At 42.5% G+C, this 20,752-nt stretch overlaps 1 non-coding gene across 1 annotated transcript; it reads right to left on the bottom strand.

Annotated features, from left to right (window-relative positions):
- Positions 1 to 9,678: 9,678 nt before the first annotated feature.
- On the bottom strand, positions 9,679 to 9,802 carry LOC144281424 (small nucleolar RNA SNORD22). Its single transcript, XR_013349961.1, has one exon. It is a non-coding gene; the product is annotated as a small nucleolar RNA SNORD22 (small nucleolar RNA).
- Positions 9,803 to 20,752: the final 10,950 nt, after the last annotated feature.

Genomic DNA, 20,752 nt, shown 5'->3' with positions numbered 1-20,752 from the left:
GTGCCCTCGGCGGGCAGTGTGCATCCTGCAGCCCATGCGTGTCTCTCTGCACTTGAATTTGCCCTGGTGTGTGTATTGCTTCACGTCCTAGGTGGTTTTGGCTGAGTGACTGGGCGTCTGGGTGTGAGTTTGTTCACAGGTGAGAGAAGAAGGGAGGAGCAGCAGGTGCAGAGTCATCTGCAGACAAACTGGTACAAATTGGGCTCTGCTGGCGCTCTACAGTCGGAGTCCTTCCTGTGCCTGTGACGGTTTCTGCGATAGGTGTGTTTGAGAGCCAATTTCTCTTCCACTGTTGGCTGCCCTGTCATCTCAGAAACACAAGAGCCCCAGGCAACAAAAGTGAGATGACTGCTGCGGCACTTCCCCCACCAGTCACCTCCACGTGTGCTCCTGCTAACCTTGGAGGGCCTAAACGGTATGTGGTGTAATCATCTCCTTTGCAGAGGAGAAAGCTGAGCTCAAGTTTAAGAATTCAGGCACAATCGGATCTATTCAGATGGCCCTGTGTGGTGAACATTTTATGTTAGGAGAGTAAAATGAGTGTTTTGTTCCATAAATTTAGCAGTCTTCCTCGGTTCTCATTCCTCAGTTCTCTGGCTTCGAAGTTTATGGAAGTGAGCAGGGAAACATCTAAGCACGGGGAACGTGAGATGCGAGCCCCAACCAAGGAAGGTTGGGCCCTGGCATCTGTCCACTGGACTGGCTTCTGGGTGGCCCTGCTCCCGGCTGCACCTGACAGTGCTGTGGTCCCTGTCCTACTGGCCCTCGGAGGGAGCCCAGAGCCAGCTGGAGCGGCCCGGTGGCCCCTGCTGGGAAAAGCTGGGATGTGGCGCTGCTCGCTCGGCCCCCTGCTGGACAGCATGCAGCAGTGCGAATGAGCTGTCCACTGCCCCGAAGTGGAGTTTTGAAGAGACCCCTTCATAAATCATTCATTTACGTTGTCAGCAGATACCAACAACATTTCATCATGATGATATCTGATAAACTGAGTTCGTTTGGGGTTTAAACAGAACAGTTTCTAATTTACTAAGAATGCTGTGAAAATCACATTTGAGAGGCTTGATACTCCCATGTCGAGAACTAATTTTTAAAAATTAGCAAAAGGTTGATAAAGATATTTCTGGTTAACATAACCCTGTGAAAGCCCAGCCAGTCTCCCCCAAATTGGGGGACTGAGTGAAGGAAATGCAATAATGATGTGTCTACTTCATTTCAGGGGTTAAGTGGTGGGGTGTGGGTGAACTAAAAGAGTTTGTGTTGTTTTTCCTAAAGCAAAGTGAAATAAAATAAATTTTGAGAAAATCTGTACTTCTAAATGAAAATAAATTACTGTAGGGGTCTTATGAGGGGTGAGGCGTGAGAAAATAGAAATTCTAAAACAAATTTTTACAGATTTTAAAGCTACTCTTAGAAAAAAAATTGAAAAAAAAAAAAAAAAAAGGGATCCCTGGGTGGCGCAGTGGTTTGGCGCCTGCCTTTGGCCCAGGGCGCAATCCTGGAGACCTGGGATCGAATCCCACGTCGGGCTCCCGGTGCATGGAGCCTGCTTCTCCCTCTGCCTGTGTCTCTGCCTCTCTCTCTTTCTCTCTCTGTGACTATCATAATAAAATAAAATAAAATAAAATAATAAAATAAAAGAAAATAAATAAAAGAAAATAAAATAAATTGATCCAAAATTTTTCCCAGCCTCCCTACTCTCCTGCTGTCACCAGGGCCAGCTTCCATGGCTACATGTGACCTGTGTAGCTGCCCTGGGCTGAGGCTTGGGCTGCTGAAGTTCTCAATAATCTGGACAGGGGAGCCCACATTTCCATTTTTCACACCCCCTCCCTCCCAGGTCATGTAGCCAGCTCTGGCTATGGTAAACTAGAGAAATCACAGCACCTCCACAGCGGTACTGGGCTCTTGGCCTCACTCTTCTTCTTCCTTCTCCCCAGTGGCAGGGGGGTACCCCAGGTAGGGTGGTGGTTGTGTTCCGTTTAAATGGTCTCTAGTCATTTCCTTTTCCTTTACTGAGAACTTTCAAAGTGCTGAAAGGACAGGGAAGCTGTATTCAACACAAGGACTCACTTCCTCAGCAACTACCACCTAGGGAGCACCTACTGTGTGTCTGGAACTGTGCTGAGGCTGGGATGAGGAAACAGGTGCATGAATTGATCATGACAGTGCAGTCCGGTCGTTGCTGTGGTGATGGCTCAAAGGGCCGAAGGCCAGAAAGGAAGGTGCCACGAAGCCTCAACAGGAAGATGATTTTTCCTGGGTGGAAGGCAGGTGGCAGGCATTTAAACAGAGGAAGTGGGCGCAGTAAAGGCACAGTAAAGGCCAGGAAACTGGAAGGGTACTATAAAGGAGGTGGGGTAATAAATGAGCAGAGGGAGGGAGGTCACAGGGAGCTGGGTGTGGCCCCCCTAGGAGCCTGAAATTCATCAACGTTTTAAGGGAGGGATTTGAGTGATCATCTTGGCAGTTCAGCAGGAGGAGTGTACTGTGGTGTGGGAGACAGGCTGGGGGTGGGAGGGAGAACGCAGGAAAGTCACTGGCAAAATCCTTCAGCTCACAAACTCATCTCTTTTGCTTTAAAAAACATTAAATTGAGTTGTATTTTCTGTGCTGTTTAAAGAACTTGAGCCTTACCGTCACATTCTTTTCTCCAACCCAGACCAGTAATTGTTCAAAGTCACCAAGTCACAGCATCTTAATTTGGTGGTAAAATTCTCACAACACCTCTATAGCAAACAGTTTGTAAAGCACAGAAAACAGTCTGTGGCCAAACATTTTATGTTGGAGGGAGTTAAATAATAAACTAAGTTAAAAAGAAGGTATGCTATGAGGACCAGAGGAATAAAAATGATCTCTCTCTTTAACATGGCTCTTTATCTGGTTTACTGTAATAGGCGTGATCTGTTTTCTGCTTACAGGTGTCCACACTCTTAACTTTCTGGCTCAGTGCTCAGTTGTGCTTGGCAACCGGTGCTGCTAGAGGAAGAAGGTGAGTATATGATCACAGAGAAGATAAAGAGAAGATTCAGAAATTATTTCCTTACACATATTTAAAGCATGGAAAAATGCAGCTATTTCACCAAACACAAAAGAACTCAATTTCTCCTTGCAAAATACTCCCTCAGAGCCCAAAGCAATTATAAAGGACCCCGAGATTCCAAAGAACAGCTTGAAAAAATTCAGCCCCAGCAAAGTGCAGGTCTTCGCTGTGGTGGGGAGACAGGGACGGGACAGGACTGGGATGGTGCTCGGCTCTGGGAAGTTTGGTTCTTCCTACGGTACAGCACAGCGTGCTCACAGCTCCAGGCTGGCCACCCACTTCCTTTCCCCAGTGTCTGGAGCTAGAGTTGAGGACAGAAGGAAGTTACAAATCTCAATGTTATTCAGTGTCTACTTAGTTAATGGTCAGGATGGATTGATGTTTTTAAGAATCTTTTTTTTTTTTTTTTTTTTTTTGCTGCAGCCCGAGTTCTTTCTGTTAAAGACCCCTGGGAACTTGTGTTTATTTCTCATCTTTACCAAGCTTCACGAAGCTTTCTTTCCCCACTTCTCATACAGAAACCTTCTGTGTGCTTCTTTCCCTGGAGACTCCTGCCCATCCTCACACATCGATCTGATCCAAGCACGAGTGTTCTGCTCTCAGTGGTGCTGTAAGAGCTCTGGAGCACAGACTTCTGGCTTCTTGGTTCTTAGTGTCAAATGCAGCCGAGCAGAGCCTAGCACCTTGCTAGAGACTGAGACATCACCACTGCCTTCAATCCAAATGTATTTGGTTACAGGGAATCATGGATTACTGTGATTTATTTTGTTCTCCAACTGCAAAAGTTCTCCCAGGCTCTGGTGAAGTTCTTTATTCTAGCTGTCAGTACTTGTGCTATTAAGAATTTTTACACCCACACACAGATTTATTTATACAAGTGTATATGCACCTTTGATTATACTAAGGTATGTAAATAATTAAATGCCAGTTTTGAAACGTCAACATGCTGCCGTGAAGATTAGTTTGTTTTTTCCTTGTTGATGAAGCTGAAGAATCCCTAGAATTCTCTTCATCCTTGTTCTCAGTGCCTGCAGGAAAGGCATTTAAAATATAATCTTTGCTACCTAAAAGTGTAATAATACCAGTAAGGAAATACAGGGATCATATCCATAGAAAGAACCAGGCATCACTTGGCCCAGGAAAGAAAGGATCTATCGCACTGTGTAATGGAGTTCATGGTCTCAGCAAAGACCTTTATAAAAAGCCTTACTACCACTTAATCAAGAAGCGCTGAGCATCTACTTCATATCCTGCACTGTGCTGGGCTTAGGGGAATCTAAGGAAGGTATGTATGGTTGTTGCCTGCAAGGAATGTACATACATTTTAGTGAGAAGATACATGGTAGCAATGAGTATGGAGTGTGACCATTCTCTGCATCACCATATTCCATGTTCACATTACACGCTGACTTAATTACTGAATTTGCCAATAAAGACAGACTAGGGCCACATAGAATGAAGTTACTGGTCTTGTGATTATACCTCCGATCCCCTTCCTGCATTACTAATCTCTCCCCTTGCTTTCAGTCATTCCCATCATCATGCAAACAGGCCCTTGACTTGGTCCCAGGCCTTTTGCCTATTCTTCTAAGTCATCCAGTCATCATCTGGCTGCTAATAGCTCTAGGATTTCTATCTCACTCTCTGCCTTTTTGTAGGACGTCTAGATTTGCAGTCAACTGGCACCATAACACTGCTTTGTGAGATTCTTGCAGGCACTTCGAACTTACCTTCTGAATTTCCCCTACATCAAATCTCCATAAATGTTATAGGTCCAACCACCTGCTTCTCAGATCAGACACAGGCAGTCAGTCATTCATAATTCTTTACTCCTCACGTAAAATCATCAGCAAACCCTTTTATGTCTATTTCCAAATATATCTTAAATCCATCTACTTCTCTCCATTCCAGTTCAAGTTACCATCTTTCACCTGATCTATTACATTCATTTCTTTTTTTTCTTAACTTTTTATTTATTTATTCATCTAAGCAATCTCTACACCCAACATGGGGCTCAAACTTACAACCCTGAGATCAAGAGTTGCATGCTCTTCCAACTGAGCCAGCCAGGCGCCCCTACCCCCCACATTTATTTTTTTCCCCACATTCATTTCTTAACTTCTACTTCCACTCTTGCTGTTCTTCAGTCTACTCTCCACACAGTAGCCAGAGTGATCTTAAAAAGTTGAGTTTATATACATCAGTACCTTCCTTAAAGATCTTTAATGGCTTCCCAATACAATTCTAAGATCCTTCACATGGCTTACCAAGCACCCCGGCACCTCTCCAGTTTCACTCCATGCCCTTTCTATCCTTATTCACTATGCTCCAGACAAACCATTCTAAGTCCAGTATCTCCAGTGTGCCAAGTTCTTCCTCTTGTTTCTGGAATCACATACTGGTTCCTTGGGCTAGCATGCTCTTGACTCTAGCTCTTCCTAGTGGCTGACGCCTTCACCTCTTTAGGTCCCAGCTTGTTACCTCCTCAGAAAGGTCTTTTCTGATTATCCATCAAAACACCCACCCATCCCCAACACACACACACACACACACACATCATTTTGTATCACAACATCCTATTTTTGTTCCTAACAGCATTGTTTATTCTATCTCACCCACTCCATGAAGTCAAGAAATGGATTTTTCTTATCACATATTCACCAGCATCTAGCACAGTGCTTACATTCTAAGAGGAATCAGTAAATATTTCTTAAATGAATGAGAGAAATGAAGGACCCATGTGAATTTGGGTGGCCAGGAAAGATTTCATGGTGGTTGTGATACATGAGGCAGTCCCTATAATAAAGCTGGGGGTGGAGGACCCAAATAACACAAATGATGGAATGGACGTAGGGAAGAACAGGGGAAGATGATCAGACCAGTTGACACTAAAGGAACAGCTGCACTAAAATAGTCTTTTGAGTAATAGAATGAAATTGAAAAGAAAGAGAAGGAAGAATGGCCCCAAAAGCCAAGAAATCTCATCTTGATGTGGGAAGCTGTAGAAACCACTTTTTGGTGTAATCGGGGAAATTACATGATAAGATAATTACTGTATAAAATGGGTTTGACAGGGGCATGCAGAATGGATTGAAGCAGGGAACAGCCCAAAAGCTGGGAAAGCTGACTGGTGGCATGCAAAAGTCCTCCAGTGGAGGAGGACAAGGAGGTGAGGCTGCTGGCAAAGGAGAGTGAAAGGTGGAGCCAAGAGAGCTGTGAGGGAAGAACTCCCAAGATTTCATCAGATACTGGGGGGAAAAAAGAAGGAGGAGTCAAGATGCCAAGATTTTGAGACAAAGAAACTGAAAGAAAGAATCATGCACAGTGTTGGAAAGGACAAACCCTCTGCTCTGCAGTAGTCCCGGCAGGTGGGCCATCCAGTAACAGGAGGCCATGCTATTGAATGTCATTGGTTCCAATATTTAGAACCACAATGAATCAAGCTTCTTTTAGCTTTTTGTCCATCACAATTTCACCCTTATGAGTAAATACAAAACAAGGACAGTCCTTAGTTCATATGCCAGCCTTTCAGATATTTGAAAACAGCTATTAGGTCCCTCCTAATTTTCTTCTTTCCTGACTAGTCCCCTTCCTAGCCCATCAAACAATACCCACGAAGTCCCAAGTTTTGAGTTCCCTAACAGCTCCCATAGTTCTATTCTTTTTTTTACAGTTTATAACCTTCTTGAATGTACACTGCTAAGAACTAAAGACAGTATTTGGTGCCCTCGTACTCTCTGATCAACATAGAGCACAGTGAGACAATTGCCTCCTTTTATCTAAACACAGTTCTTCTAAAAGGACAAAGTTTACCTCCCTGCCTCCCGACCCTCCCCCTCCCCCGCTGCTCTTACTATGGGATTACTTTGGAATTTTAGGAAATGAAAACCCCAAGATCTTTTGCATGTAAAACAAGTCATTACTCCTAATTCCATATATTTTTTGCTTATTTTTTTATCTTGAATCCAGAATTTTACAGTTAATTCCTCTTTAATTTCAATGCTAATTTTGACCTATCATTCCAGAATCCTAAAGTCCTTAAAAACCTGTTCTAACATCCTTTGCATTGGTTCTGATTTTTGTATCAAGTATGTTAAGACTTTCATCCAAGTGATGAAAGGTCCCAGAATAAAATCCTGAAGTTCACACTATAGCTACATTTTTTAAATCCATTTGTTTTTATTGTGGTAAAAAATAAAAAAATACATAACAAAATTTACCACTTTACTAAGTGTATAGTTCTGCAGTATTAAGTACATCATTCTCATGCAGCCATCACCACCATCCATCTCCAGGACTCTTTTCATCTTGCAAAACTGAAACTCAATACCCAATAAACAATCATTTCCCATTTTCCCCTTCATCCAGCCCTGGCAACCACCATTCTATTCTCTGTCTCTATGATTTTGACTACTCTAAGTACCTCATATAGGTGGAAACATATGGTATTTGCTTTTTATGACTGGCTCATTTCATTTAGCATAATGTCCTCAAGGTTCATCCACATGGTAGCATGTGTCAGAGTTTCCTTCCTCTTTCAGGCTATATAATACTCCACTACATGTATTTAGCATTTTATTGATCCATTCCTTTGTCTATGGACACTTAGGTTACTTCTATCTTTTGCTATGGTGAATCATGTACACATGTGTGTACAAATATCTGTTTGAGTCCCTGCCTTTACTTCTTTTCTCTTTAACTATTTTTCCCCTAAACTTATTTTAACTTCTTTTCAAATCTTTTTACTTCTTTAACTACAGAGGTGAAATTGCTGGATCATACAGCAATTCAAAGCTTAAATTTTTGAGGAACTGCCAATACAGTATCCCACAGTGGCTATATACCATTTTACATTCCCAACAGGAATGTGCAAGGGTTCTACTTTTTCTACATCCTTATCAATATTTGTTATTTTCTGGGTTTTTAATTTTTATTTTTTAGATTCTATTTATTTATTCATGAGAGACACAGAGTGGCAGAGACATAGGCAGAGGGAGAAGCAGGCTCCCGATTGGGAGTCTGATGAGGGACTCAATCCTGGGACCCTGGGATCATGACTTGAGCCAAAGGCAGATGTTCAACCACTGAGCCACCCAGGTGTCCCTTAATTTTTATTTCTTTTTTCTTTCTTTCTTTTTTTTTTTTTTTAAAGATTTTATTTACTTATTCATGGCAGACACAGAGGGAGAGGCAGAGACACAAGGCAGAGGGAGAAGCAGGGTCCATGCAGGGAGCCTGACATGGGACTCGATCCTGGGTCTCCAGGATCACACCCTGGTCTGAAGGCAGCACTAAACTGTCGAGCCGGGCTGCCCCTTAATTTTTATTTCTTAAAAGATTTTAAGTAATCTCTATATCCAACATGGGGCTCAAACTTAAAACTCTGAGATCAAGGGTTGCATGCTCTACTGATTGAGCCAGCCAGGTACCCCTGGGTTTTTTAAATAATAGCCATCCTAATGAGTGTGAAGTGGTATCTCATTGTAGTTTTGATTTGCATTTCGTGATGACTAGTGGTGTTAATCATCTTTTCATGTGCTAAGGGACTATTTGTATATCTTTAGAGAAATGTCTATTTAAGTCCTTTGCCCATTTTTGAATTTTATTTGTGTGTGTGCATGTGTTTGTGCATTGAATGGTAGGAGCTCTTTATATATTCTAGAAGCAATCCTTTATCAGAAATATGATTTATAAAAATTTTCTTTCATTCCGTGGACTGCCTTTTTACTCTACTGGTAGTGTCCTTTGATATATAAACGTTTTAAAATTTTAATGAAGTTTACCTTGTCTATTTTTTCTTTTCTTGCCTGTGCTTTTGGTGCTGTATCCAAGAAATCACTGCCAAATCCAATGTCATGAAGGTTTTCTTCTAAGAGTTTTAGTTAGAGCTAACCTTAGACTGACATCAATTCAGTAATTTATTAATTTTTAAATGTACTTTTGCAATCACTTATAAGCCTATTACCACCCGGCTCACATTTTACATCTACTTATTAAGTAACTGATTCTTTTATTTTTTTAGTCAGAACGTACAAAACTAGGAACTATGGATACAGCAGCAAAATAGGCATGATTGTATCCTGTCCTCATCAAGTTCATAGTCTGCTAAAAAAGTCAGACATTGAACAAGTCATTACAAACACAGGTATGGCATGACTGAGGAAAAGGAAGTTGCCGACATGAAGACTAAAAAACATTACCTGGAAAGGTTTTTATCAAATTTCTTGGGAATATTTGATTTATTGGTCTGTTAACCAAACAGAAAAGAGATAGTTTCACTAACTATGATTCCTAATGCTGATTACTGCTTTCTTTCCTAAGTGCTCACAGACTTTTACTTATTTAAGAGTCCACTCTAGATGCTACTGGGGACAAAGAGCCCTTGATCTTCAGACTCTGGAGTCTCTCATTTTATGGATTTTGAAACACTAGGACCACATTTGCCTTTGTATTTTGGTTCTCTGAAACTAAAAATCCAAAAGTATCTTAACTTTTCCTAGACTGTTCTCTGAAGTAACACCTAGAACTTCTTTTGCTATCTCACAGCATTATGCATCTGTATATGAAGATCTGAACTCATTTCTTTTTACTTCACCAAATGATTTATTCCCTTTTCCCATATTTGGAAATCCCTTATGATCCCTCAGACAGTTCCTTCTAGAGCAAGCTTCCTCCTTTCCCCCAGCCAGCCCCAGTGGTTCACCTTTACATGCTCTGGGACTAGGACAGGAGGTAAGACATGTGACTGTTTCTTCACTGGGAAGGATCTGAACTCATTAAAAACAACCTGGCACTACGTAGTCACCTACGCTTTCATCCATCCCAACAATGTTTGGCCCTTTTGGCTTGAAGATTGGTTCCATTCCTAGGAAAGACTTATTAGGGAGGAGAGAAGGATCTGGAGTTAAATGGTTTCTTTTGTTGTTCCTCTATTAAATCCTTTTCCCCAGATACTGGGCCTATTTTTTACTTCTTATTTTCTCAGAATGTAGCTTAGAGGCCTTTAGCTTTCCCCCCTGCCATACCTCATCCAAGCCTCTGGTATCATGGGTAAAAATTGGGGAAGTTGGGAGCCAGTGTTCTTTGGGGTTGAGGAAGTGCTAAGTATGAAGGGATGATGTAGCATCTATGTGCAGACAACTGGACATAAGGGCAGGGAGGGTGAGAGGTTTGGAAAAGCTATGGAAATATGAATTCCTCCACATGGAGATGAGTGTGGATTATTTCTCCATGGAAGTAAGAGAAGAGAACCAAACGGAGGGCAAAGAACTAAGTCATGAAGGACTGGCACAGTCAAAAGTGGGGGAAGAAGTTCCAGCAAAAGAAACTGAAATTTATAGTATAAGAAGAAACCCTAGAAATGACCCTAGCCCACCTCTCTCATGTAACTGATGGGGAAATGGTTGTCCAGATAAAGAATCAATCACTGAAGTAGCTACAAAAGTATAGAGTTACCCCTGAGGGGGTGAAAGAGTGGCTTTTAAGAAATAGGAGGTGATCCACAAGGCCAAATGCTACTGAGGAATCAAGAAAGGTGAGAACACTAAGAATGGTTCTCAAAATTGATCAACTGATGCTGTGGTCTCCTGGAGGGCATTTCTGGTAAAGAAATGGAAGGCAGATGACCAGGGAAAAGGGTCTGAGTATAAAAGAGACTGGGGGCCATGGAATTATACACACTCAGTAGGTTTGGCAGTACTAGTCAAGAGAAATAGGATGATAGGTAGAAGAAAAACAGAAATAAAGTTTAAGATCATGGAAATATTATTTTAAGAGAGGAAGAGAAGAACCAATTGAATGGCAGGGACTGAGGATTCAAGAGAACTCATGCCATCCTTGGCAGAAAGATCACAAGAAGGAGGTAAAGAATCAGAGCATGGTGGAGGTAAGCTTTGGAGAAAGGAAAATACCAAAAGGAAGGAGGCAAGCAAAAGGAAAGCAACACTCCAGAGGACAGATGTGGGGATGTGGACAGAGATCAAGCTGACCCTGAGGTCAAAGGTGGGAGTCTGAGTCCTGCCTCTGCCTCCTACTCAATTATTGACTCTGATCTCTCTGAGCCACCTGCTTTAAATTTCAGTGTCACAGAGTTTTTGGGAGATGGATATCAGATAACATATGTGCATATGCCTAGCACAAGCTGAGTTATCAGAGCATTTTTGAGATTTACCTCGGGCTTGCAATGCAGAGATCTGAAATGGCTGTTCTATTGAGTAAATTCGAAAGCTTCACAGATGTGCTGGCTGGGCTGTTAGAAGATTCTAGCTGGAGCTGGGAACTGTTTCTTCTTTCAGAAGGGAGACCCACAGAGCCTTCTTGTTGCTCTCCTGGCACTGAAAGTTCACACAGAAAAGCCTTGGAGAAAGCTGCACCAGAGAGGAAATTCTAAGATGGGATGATGGTAGCAGCAGGACTAAAGTATTCCCTGGCACATCCAAGCCCAACTGGCCCAACATGATGGATTTTTTTAAAGGGTTACAGTGAGGTCACCAGATTCTCAGGCACTTCCCTCTTCCTTCTTTAAAGTTCAGAATCATCAAATTAGGGGACCAAACCCCATCCCTGACCACATAAAAAGAAAAATGAGGCCTGCCTCTGACTCAGACTTTTCATAAAGAATGAAAGATGCTGTGCAATCAGAGCCATAGATTCTCAGGGTGGGTGGAGACTTTAAAAGCCACTTATTCCAGCTCCTGGATGGTGTATGACCCTTTACAACACTCTAGCTAAATGCCAGTGTAAGCTCAAAATCCTTCCGTGACAGGATTCTTCTAAAGTAGCCCAATTCATCTATGGCCAACTTGGATTATTTCACAGATTTTCCTTATATGAACCTAAAGTCTGTATGTCCCTATAGCCTACACACTGGTCTGAATGTGGTCTTCAGCCCCTTTGATCCCTCCTCCTTGATGGTCCTTCTCCAGTTGGCATGTTTGCTTATTTCTGCTAGCAAATCTGGCTCCCACATCTGAGCACAGTTCTCTGGGTGTGCTCTGAGCTGTGCGGGATGGAACAGGACCATCACCTCCTTCATTCCAGGTACCACAGCACATTTAGAATTTTGAGAAACACATCATACTATTGATTCACACTGAACAACCTTGTTGTGGGCAATTGATTTTGAAATCAAGAACTTTGTATTTATTCCTAGTAAGTTTTATCTCATAATATTTGGCCCAGGATAAAAAAAAAAGATATTGGCATGGACATATCAAATATATCCATCATTTATTCACTCATTCATTCAGCCATTCAATAAGCTATTCTTCCTGGTTTTATGTCTTTAGTAAGTATATCCAGCCTGCACCCTCTGGTTATTCAGTTGTATTTTTTCCTCAAACTATTAAATAATATGTCCAAATGGGCAGAGGCCTAGAGGCCTACCAGACAACACAAAACACTTCTCTGAAAAAAGATTGACTACTGAATTGGTTACTTTATTAATTTAGCAAATACATTCAATAAATATGTATTGATGCCCTACTATGTGCCAGGTCATGATCTATGTGCTGAAGAAACGTCCAGCAGTGAACAAGCCAGACAAGGTTCCTGGTGATTATAGGGGGGGAGACATAGCATAATAAAAATAAAAACAAAAAATAATAATGGCTGACATTTATTGAGCATTTCCTATGTGCCAGGCATTGTTCTAAACACTGTACATGTTTACTCTTCACAAGGTCTTGTGAGGTAAATACTATTATTATTCCCATTTTCTAGATTAAGAGTCCTGAGAGACAGAGGAGTTAAGTCACTTGCTCAAGATCACACAGATCCTAAAAGATGGAGCATCAACCTAGGCAGTCTGGCTGTAGAGCCTGTGTTAGCCACCGGGCTTCTGTTGTACCTCTACAAAAGTAAATGCTAAATTAAACATACACATAAACACGTAAGGAAATATTCCACCTGAGAGAGAGTCATGTTTAAGCTGAGGTCTAGATGACAAGCAGGAGTCAATATCACAAGAATTGAGGGGAGAACAAGAGGCAGGGCATGAGGCTGAGGGGTGAGCAAGGGTCCTGTCATGTGGGGTTAGGTAATACCAGGGATTCAACTAGTTATGAATATACATAACTGTTTCAGTATTCAACCTACACATACCCATCTTGCCCACAAATATACAGTGAATGATACCTTACCCCTACTCTGTGATACAGGACCCTTCTTCTGGCCAGTTCCCTTCCAGCTGTCACCATCAGTGTAGCACAGCAAGATGCACTCTGGATGCACAATCAGGACCCAGAATCCATTACAGTTCCTCCATGCTATGTGACCTTGGCCAAGTCACAGCCTCTCTGATCCTTCAGTTTCTGGGGATTTTTCCCATTGCTCATTCCCAGAGTAGAACCACTAAGGTACTGAGCATTTGGGGATACTTCAACTTAGGGAGCAATCACTTATCCTTTCCCCTTCCTGAGCTCTTCCGTCCTCATCTCCATAGGGCCCAGGTAAGCTGTATCTAACTTTATGCATCTGGCTTCAGTTACTAACCACTCCAGGGACTGCTCTCTCATCTCCCAGAAGCCCTGCTGGTTTGACCCCATCAAGTTCTACTTACCCAAGTGTTATACAACCCTCCCCTTAATTACACACTCAATCAGTTCCTTCCGAGCTCAGCAATTTGTGGTCTCTGGGCATCCCCGGGCTGCTTTCCTGGATGTAGCTCCCAGGCTGGGCCTTGGCAAGCCTCTGAAGTGCCGACTTGGTTTCTAAGGCCATGGTGCCCAGAGCTGAAAGCCTTGCTGCTATTTCACACTCTATTTCCTTCCAAATTAATTCTCTGATGAATACTGTCCTTTGCAGTGATTCAATGCAGGCCATTTCCTTACATCTCTCCTTTACCTTTGAGACTTTTAATCTCTCTTGAATCCAGATTTTCCTCTGCGGAAAGCCTGCCTCAGAGAAAAATGCCCTGCTTTCCCAACCAATATATACAGCCCCACCACCACTGGCCCCAATCTCACAGCATTCATCCTTTACTGGCTAAGCTAGGCTATATCTTTGATTTTTTTTTTTAAGATTTATTTATTTATTCATAGAGACACACACACAGAGAGAGGCAGAGACACAGACAGAGGGAGAAGCAGGCTCCATGCAGAGAGCCTGATATGGGACTCGATCCAGGGTCTCCAGGATCACGCCCTGGGCTGCAGGCGGTGCTAAACCGCTGTGCCACCAGGGCTGCCCTATATCTTTGATTTCAAAGCACATACCTGCCTTCTCTAAAATACTTGGCAGCACAAGGAGTGACTCAAACTTCTGGACATATGGGGAGCTGCTGAATTCTAGTTTAAGGCCCAAACACATGAAGATGCAGATTCTAAGTTTGCACTTGAGCAGCTACCATGTTCTGGATCTTTCATATAGTAATTTTGCTTTCACTCTCTACCACTTGCCCCCTCCCACTCACAGAGAGCATCCTCCTTCTCAACATACAAATGAAGAGAGGCTCTGAGTTGTCCAAGGTCACAGGGCATAGGAAAGTGGTAAGACTGGAATCTAAATCCCTGACTCTTTACTCCAAGGTAGATGCTTCTACCATCCCATAAGTGGCTGAAACTCCCCTAAAATAGTCACTAGGATCTTATCACCAATGGCACAGTATCCAGGACTGGATGCCCATGCCTTAGGAACCCTCAGAAGAACACTCAGAACACTGCCTGAGGAACACTCAGAAGACGTTTTTTGAGCAATAATACAAGCAATGCCCTACATTTGTATAGCACATTTCTCTTCACGTTATTAAGTGTATGACATACCTAATCTGTGAGAACCCTGGGATGATTCTGTGAAGGAGATACTATATTACAGTATCATTTCACAAATGAGGATATACTGCTTGTTAAATAGCAAGTTAACAGATTTACCCAAAATCACACAGATGGTACATAAGGAAGTAGGACTTGAACTCACAGCCTGTGACTCCAAGACCAGTGCTCTCTCAAGTTCTGGCACTAGTTTGGATCTTTACTTCCAAAATGGGAGTTTTGGGACATTCTACTCACCCCCCTACACACCACCCCGCACTCCAAGTCCAACCTTCAGGGAAGCTTACATTTCAAAAGCCAGGTAGAGAAAAAGCAGTCCTGGGAAGACTAGTTGTGTATTGAGGATAGTGCTTTTCAGCTCTCTCTCTCCCCACCTTTACTTAGACAGGAACCAGGTTCCTAGAAGCTGGCAGTGTGGACTGGGAGGGTCAGGACTGTGAGGCCAGTTCCCTCGGCCACCAGGAGGTAGGGATTGAACAGAGCAGAGCCCTCTTCCTAAAGAACTCCCCAGCCAGGCAAAGGAACTCAAGACTTTCTCTTAGCAACTCCAGGGTACACAGGGAACCTCAGCTTTAGCCCCAAGGTTGAATGATACTTCCCTGGCATATAGTAAACAAAATAGTTGCTCTTAACTCCTCCCATCATCCTTTGCAGATAGATGGACAGCACCCAAAAGGATTCCAGCTGAGGAGAAGGGGTGCCAGGTACCACTTGCAAAGACCTGAGTTGCTTACAATAAATACAAACAGGTCAGCATGCCAGGTCCCAGTGCACTGAGGACTGGGGATGAGGTGAGATGGGGACTCTGTCTTCCTCCTTCTCTGCAGGTGGGCCCTTCAGAGTTTTGAACACCTTATGTCCTTTTGAACCGTCTACATGAAACTATTAGAGAGGTCTCAGCACATAAGAGTGACTGGCCTTGTCTAATGACAGTTATTTCATCTCAGTGCCTGCCAGAGCCAAGAGCTCTGTGAGTAAGATAAGCCATGTGGCCCCAGGGAGGATCTGTCAGGTGAATTCCTGTTGAAGTCAATCTACCCAAGCAAGCCTGGGTATGTGGGAGAAGAGTGACCACTCTACTCTATCTTGGGAGGCCCTAACTTTGGCCATCCAAGGAGAGACCCATGCTGCAAATCCTTTTAACCTTACAGCAGACATTAAGAGAAACGACTCAAGGCCAAGGGCAGGTTAGGAGTTTATTTTATTTTTTTTAAAGATTTTATTTATTTATTCATGATAGACACACACACACACACAGAGAGAGAGAGAGAGAGAGAGAGAGAGAGAGAGGCAGAGGGAGAAGCAGGCTCCATGCAGGGAGCCCGATGTGGGACTCGATCCCAGGTCTCCAGGATCACGCCCTGGGCCAAAGACAGGCGCTTAAACCGCTGAGCCACCCAGGCTGTCCAGGTTAGGAGTTTATGAAGTGCTTTTCACATCCATTCTCAGGAAGATTGTCAAGTAGGCAAATATTAACATCCCTGTTTAATAGTTGGGGAAACACAAGTTCAGAGAAGTTAAGTGACTTGCCCACTGCCACATAACTGGTGAGCAAGGGAGCCAAGGTCCCTCTGTACACACAGGCACACTCCCCCCGGTAAGGGATAATAGAGGAAGCACTTCTGCAGTGAGGGGAGCTAAAAAGCACACTCCCAAAGCTTCCTACAAGGTGAAGAACCTGTCACAGCTCAGAATCTAGAGGGGAGAAATAGCAAAAAGACTTTGAAGGCCCTTACATTTACTCAATTAATTCTCACAAAAACCCTAATTAGTAGGTATAATCATTTCCACTTGACATGAAAGGAAAAACCGACTCAGAAAACCCTGTCCAGGGGTCACAAAGAGGCACATAGTATTGCCAGAATTTGAACCCCCAGAAGCTGGCTTGTTTTCCCTTACTCCATGGTTCCTCCTGGTGGTGAGTGGGGAAGAGTGCACAGAAGCCACCTTTGTACCAAGCAAAGGGAGTTCAGAATCCATTCAATAAATCTTTGCTCAAGTCCACTTTGTGCCAAATCTTGTACTTGGCTCTAGGAACACAATAATGAACAAGACAGATGGCCCTCTACTGAGAGACAAGTAGAAACATGAGAGGTATCTCAATGAGCAGGGATTAGGTGGGCAAAGGGTGTGTCAGGGGATAGTGAATATGTACTGAAGGCCAGAGACCAGAGGAGTGGGATTTCCTTTTTCTAAAACAGTTCAGTTTGGCTGGAACGGGGCAGGGTGGGGGTGTGGGGATGGGTAATGTGTGCTATGTGAGGGGGTGTGAGGGATGAGGCTGGACAGGTAAGCAGGGGAAAGGTCTAAAAGAGAAACAAAAGGCAAGAAGGGATAGGACTCATTAGGAAGTCACTTAGTAACCCAAGAGGATAATTATGGGCCCCAGGATAGTAGTGACAGAAGGGATGTGTTCATTTATTCAACAAATGTTTGAGTGCTAGCATGTGTTAGGCACTATTGGTGTTAGAGGCATATCAGTCTGTCTTTATGGAGCTTGCATTCTATCAAGAAAAAAAAGCACATCAAACATTGATAAATACTATGGTCAGAGAAAAAAAAACACAGGATTAGGTTGATTGGTTGATTAGGGCTGCCATAACAAAATACTACAGAGCAAGTTGCTTAAACCACAGAAATGTATTTCCTCACAGTTCTGGAGGCTATAAGTCCCAGATCATGGTATTGACAGGATTGGTTTCTTATGAGGCCTCTCTCCTGTGCTTATGGATAGCCACCTTCTCCCTGTGTCTTCACATGGTCTCCCTCTGTGTCGGTGTCCTAATTACCCCTCTCATGAGGATCCTTATAAGTCACTGGATTAGGGCCCACTTATATGACCTCTTTTTACCTTAGTTCTCTTTAAAAGCCCTATCTCCACACATAGTCACATTGAGGTACTGGGAGTTATGACTTCAACATATGAATTTTGAAGGGACATAATTCAGCCTGCAACACAAAGTGACAGAATGTAACTAAGGCTGGAGGTAGAGGGAAGAGAAAGGCCTCAAATATTTTACGTAGGATAATATGGGGAGGGCCTCTCTGAGATGGAACTGATCTGAGGTGAGGACATGATGCAGGGCTATGTGGCATGAGAACAGCCAGATGGCTATTGCAGCTGGAGGATGAGGATGTCATAAAGCCTTGATGACTGGCTCTTTGAGGTGGGAAGCTGGGGTGAATTCTGAGCAGAAGAGTGACATGATCCAACCACATTTTAAAAGCACCTATGCTGAGAAGTTGGGGGAGAAGGAAGAGCAGAAATAGTAAGAGATGATGCTAAGACTAAGTAGCAATGGAAATCTTGAGAGGTGGTCAGCTCTGGATACAGTTTGATGAGGGACACAATAGGATTTACTGATGCATTAGATGAAGGATATGAGAAACAAGGGGGAGGCAAGGGTAATTCCCAAGTTCTTAGCCCAAGCAACTGAAGGAAGGGTGGTGCCATCTACTTAGATAGGGAAGCCTGTGGGAGAAGTATGTTTGAAGAGGCAGGAGAATTAAGAGTTTATCGTGGACAATGGGAAGTTAATATAAATTAAATATATTAAATATCCACGTAGAAATGTTAAGTAGACAGTTGAAAATGACATGAGAATTCAAGGGAAAAGTCCAGGTTGAAGGTATAAATTTAGGAGGCATTATGTAAAAATATTTTAAACTATGGAACTACTTGCAGGAAAGAATATCCAATGGAAAAAAGTCAGTCTCTTCAACAAATGATGTTGGGAAAACTGGATACCAACATGCAGAATGAAACTGGACCACTTTCTTATACCATACACAAAGATAAATTCAAAAGAGATCAAAGACCTAAATGTGAGACAGGAAACCATCAAAATCCTAGAGGAGGACACAGGCAGCAACCTCTTTGACCTCAGCCATAGCAACTTCTTACAAGACATGTCACGAGAAGTAAGGGAAACAAAAGCGAAAATGAACTCTTGGGACTTCAAGATAAAATTTTCTGCACAGCAAAGGAAACAATCAACAAAACTAAAAGGCAACCTACAGAATAGGAAAAGATACCTGCAAGTGACATATCTGATAAAGGGTTAGTATTCCCAAACCTATAAAGAACTTCTCAAATTCAACACCCAAAAAACAAATAATCCAGTTAGGAAATGGGCAGAAGACATGATTAGACACTTTTCTAAGGACATCCAGATGGCTAAGAGACACATGAAAAGATGTTCAACACCACTCATCACCAGGGAAATACAAATCAAAACGATGAGATACCACCTCATGCCAGTTAGAATGGCTAAAATTAACAACACAAGAAACGACAGGTATTGGTGAGCATGCAGATAAAGGGGAACCCCTCTTGCACTGTTGGTGTGAATGCAAGCTGGTGTAGCCACTCTGGAAAACAGTATGGAGGTTCCTCAAAAAGTTAAAAACAGAACTACCCTACAACCCAGAAGTTGTACTACTAGGTATTTACCCAAAGGATGTAAAAACACAGATTCAAAGAGGTATATGCACCCTGATGTTTATAGCCACATTATCAATAATAGCCAAACTATGGAGAGATCCCAAACATCCATCAACCAATGAATGGATAAAGAAGATCTAGTATATATACACAATGGAATATTACTTAGCCATCAAAAATGAAATCTTGCCATTTGCAATGATATGGATAGAACTAGAATGTATTATGCTAAGTGAAGTCAGTCAGAGAAAGAAAAATACCATGTGATCTCACTCATGTGGAATTCAAGAAAGAAAACAGATGAACATATGGGAAAGGGGAAAAGAAAAAAGGAAAGAGGGAAACAAACTATAATAAACTCTTTACGAATAAAGAACAGAGAGTTGATGGAGGCAGGTGAGGGATGGGCTAGATGAGTGATGGGTATTAAGGAAGGCACTTGTAATGAGCACTGGGTGTTGCGTGTAAGTGATGAACCACTGAAACCTACTCTAGAAACCATTGCACTGTATGTTCACTAACTAAAATTTAAGTAAAAACAAATAAAAAATAAAAACAAATGAACACATAAAAAGCAGAACCAGACCTATAAAAAAATAAACTATGAAACTGCTTGAGATCATGTAGGGGGCTGTGCATAGGAGAAAATGTAGAGAAAAGATCCAAGGACTGAGCCCTGAGATACTCCAACACTCAGAAATTAGGAAAATGTAGATTCAGCAAAAATTAAGAAGTTGAGAAGTTGGAGGAAAACCAAGAGAGTATTTGTCATGGAAGCCAAATGAAGAAAATATTCCACGACTACTGATGAGAAGCTAAGACTGGAAATTGGCTGTTGGATTTAGCACTCAGAGGTCACTGATGATGTTGACAAAAGCTGTTTCCATGGAGTGGTGGGGTGAATACTTAATCATAGTTGGTTCAAGAGAGAAAGGGAAGAGAAGAATCAGAGATGGCAAGTATAAACAACTCCTTTCAGAAGTTTTGCTGTAAAGGGGGAGGTAGCATAATAGTTCAAAGATGTGGGAAAAAATTTCAAGACAGGAGATTTTACGGCATATTTGTATGCTAATGGGAATAATTAGGGTAGGAAGATGAGAGTAACAATTCAGAAAAAAGATAATTGTAGGAGTCTCAGTGTAGAGCTGGAGGTTGGTCTTGGATAGGAGCATGGATGGTTCATTCTTAGTAAGAGGAAGGAAGGAAGGTCTTATAGGTGAAGAGAGTTGGCGGTAGTCGGGGGCCGGGATATAGGATTCTCTTCCATTGCTTTTACTTTCTTAGTGAAAGTAGAAATATAGTAATTAGTAGAGTGAGGATGGGGAGGGACAGTGGTAGTCAAATGAAAAGATGTGGATAGACTGAAACAGTAAACAGGAGAGACTTATAGAACTTAACTGATTAGACATGGAAAACGTGGGAGGAAAAAGACAAGGATGGATTTCTGGTTTGACACCTGAGTGGATGGTGGAGTGTCTTTCATTCAGATACAGAAGGCTG

The sequence above is a fragment of the Canis aureus genome, chromosome 12 (genome assembly GCF_053574225.1).
Source record: "Canis aureus isolate CA01 chromosome 12, VMU_Caureus_v.1.0, whole genome shotgun sequence".
Classification (NCBI taxonomy): Eukaryota; Metazoa; Chordata; class Mammalia; order Carnivora; family Canidae; genus Canis; species Canis aureus.
The sequence above is the reverse complement of the archived record's forward strand: the minus strand, read 5'-3'. Positions and strand labels throughout refer to the sequence as shown.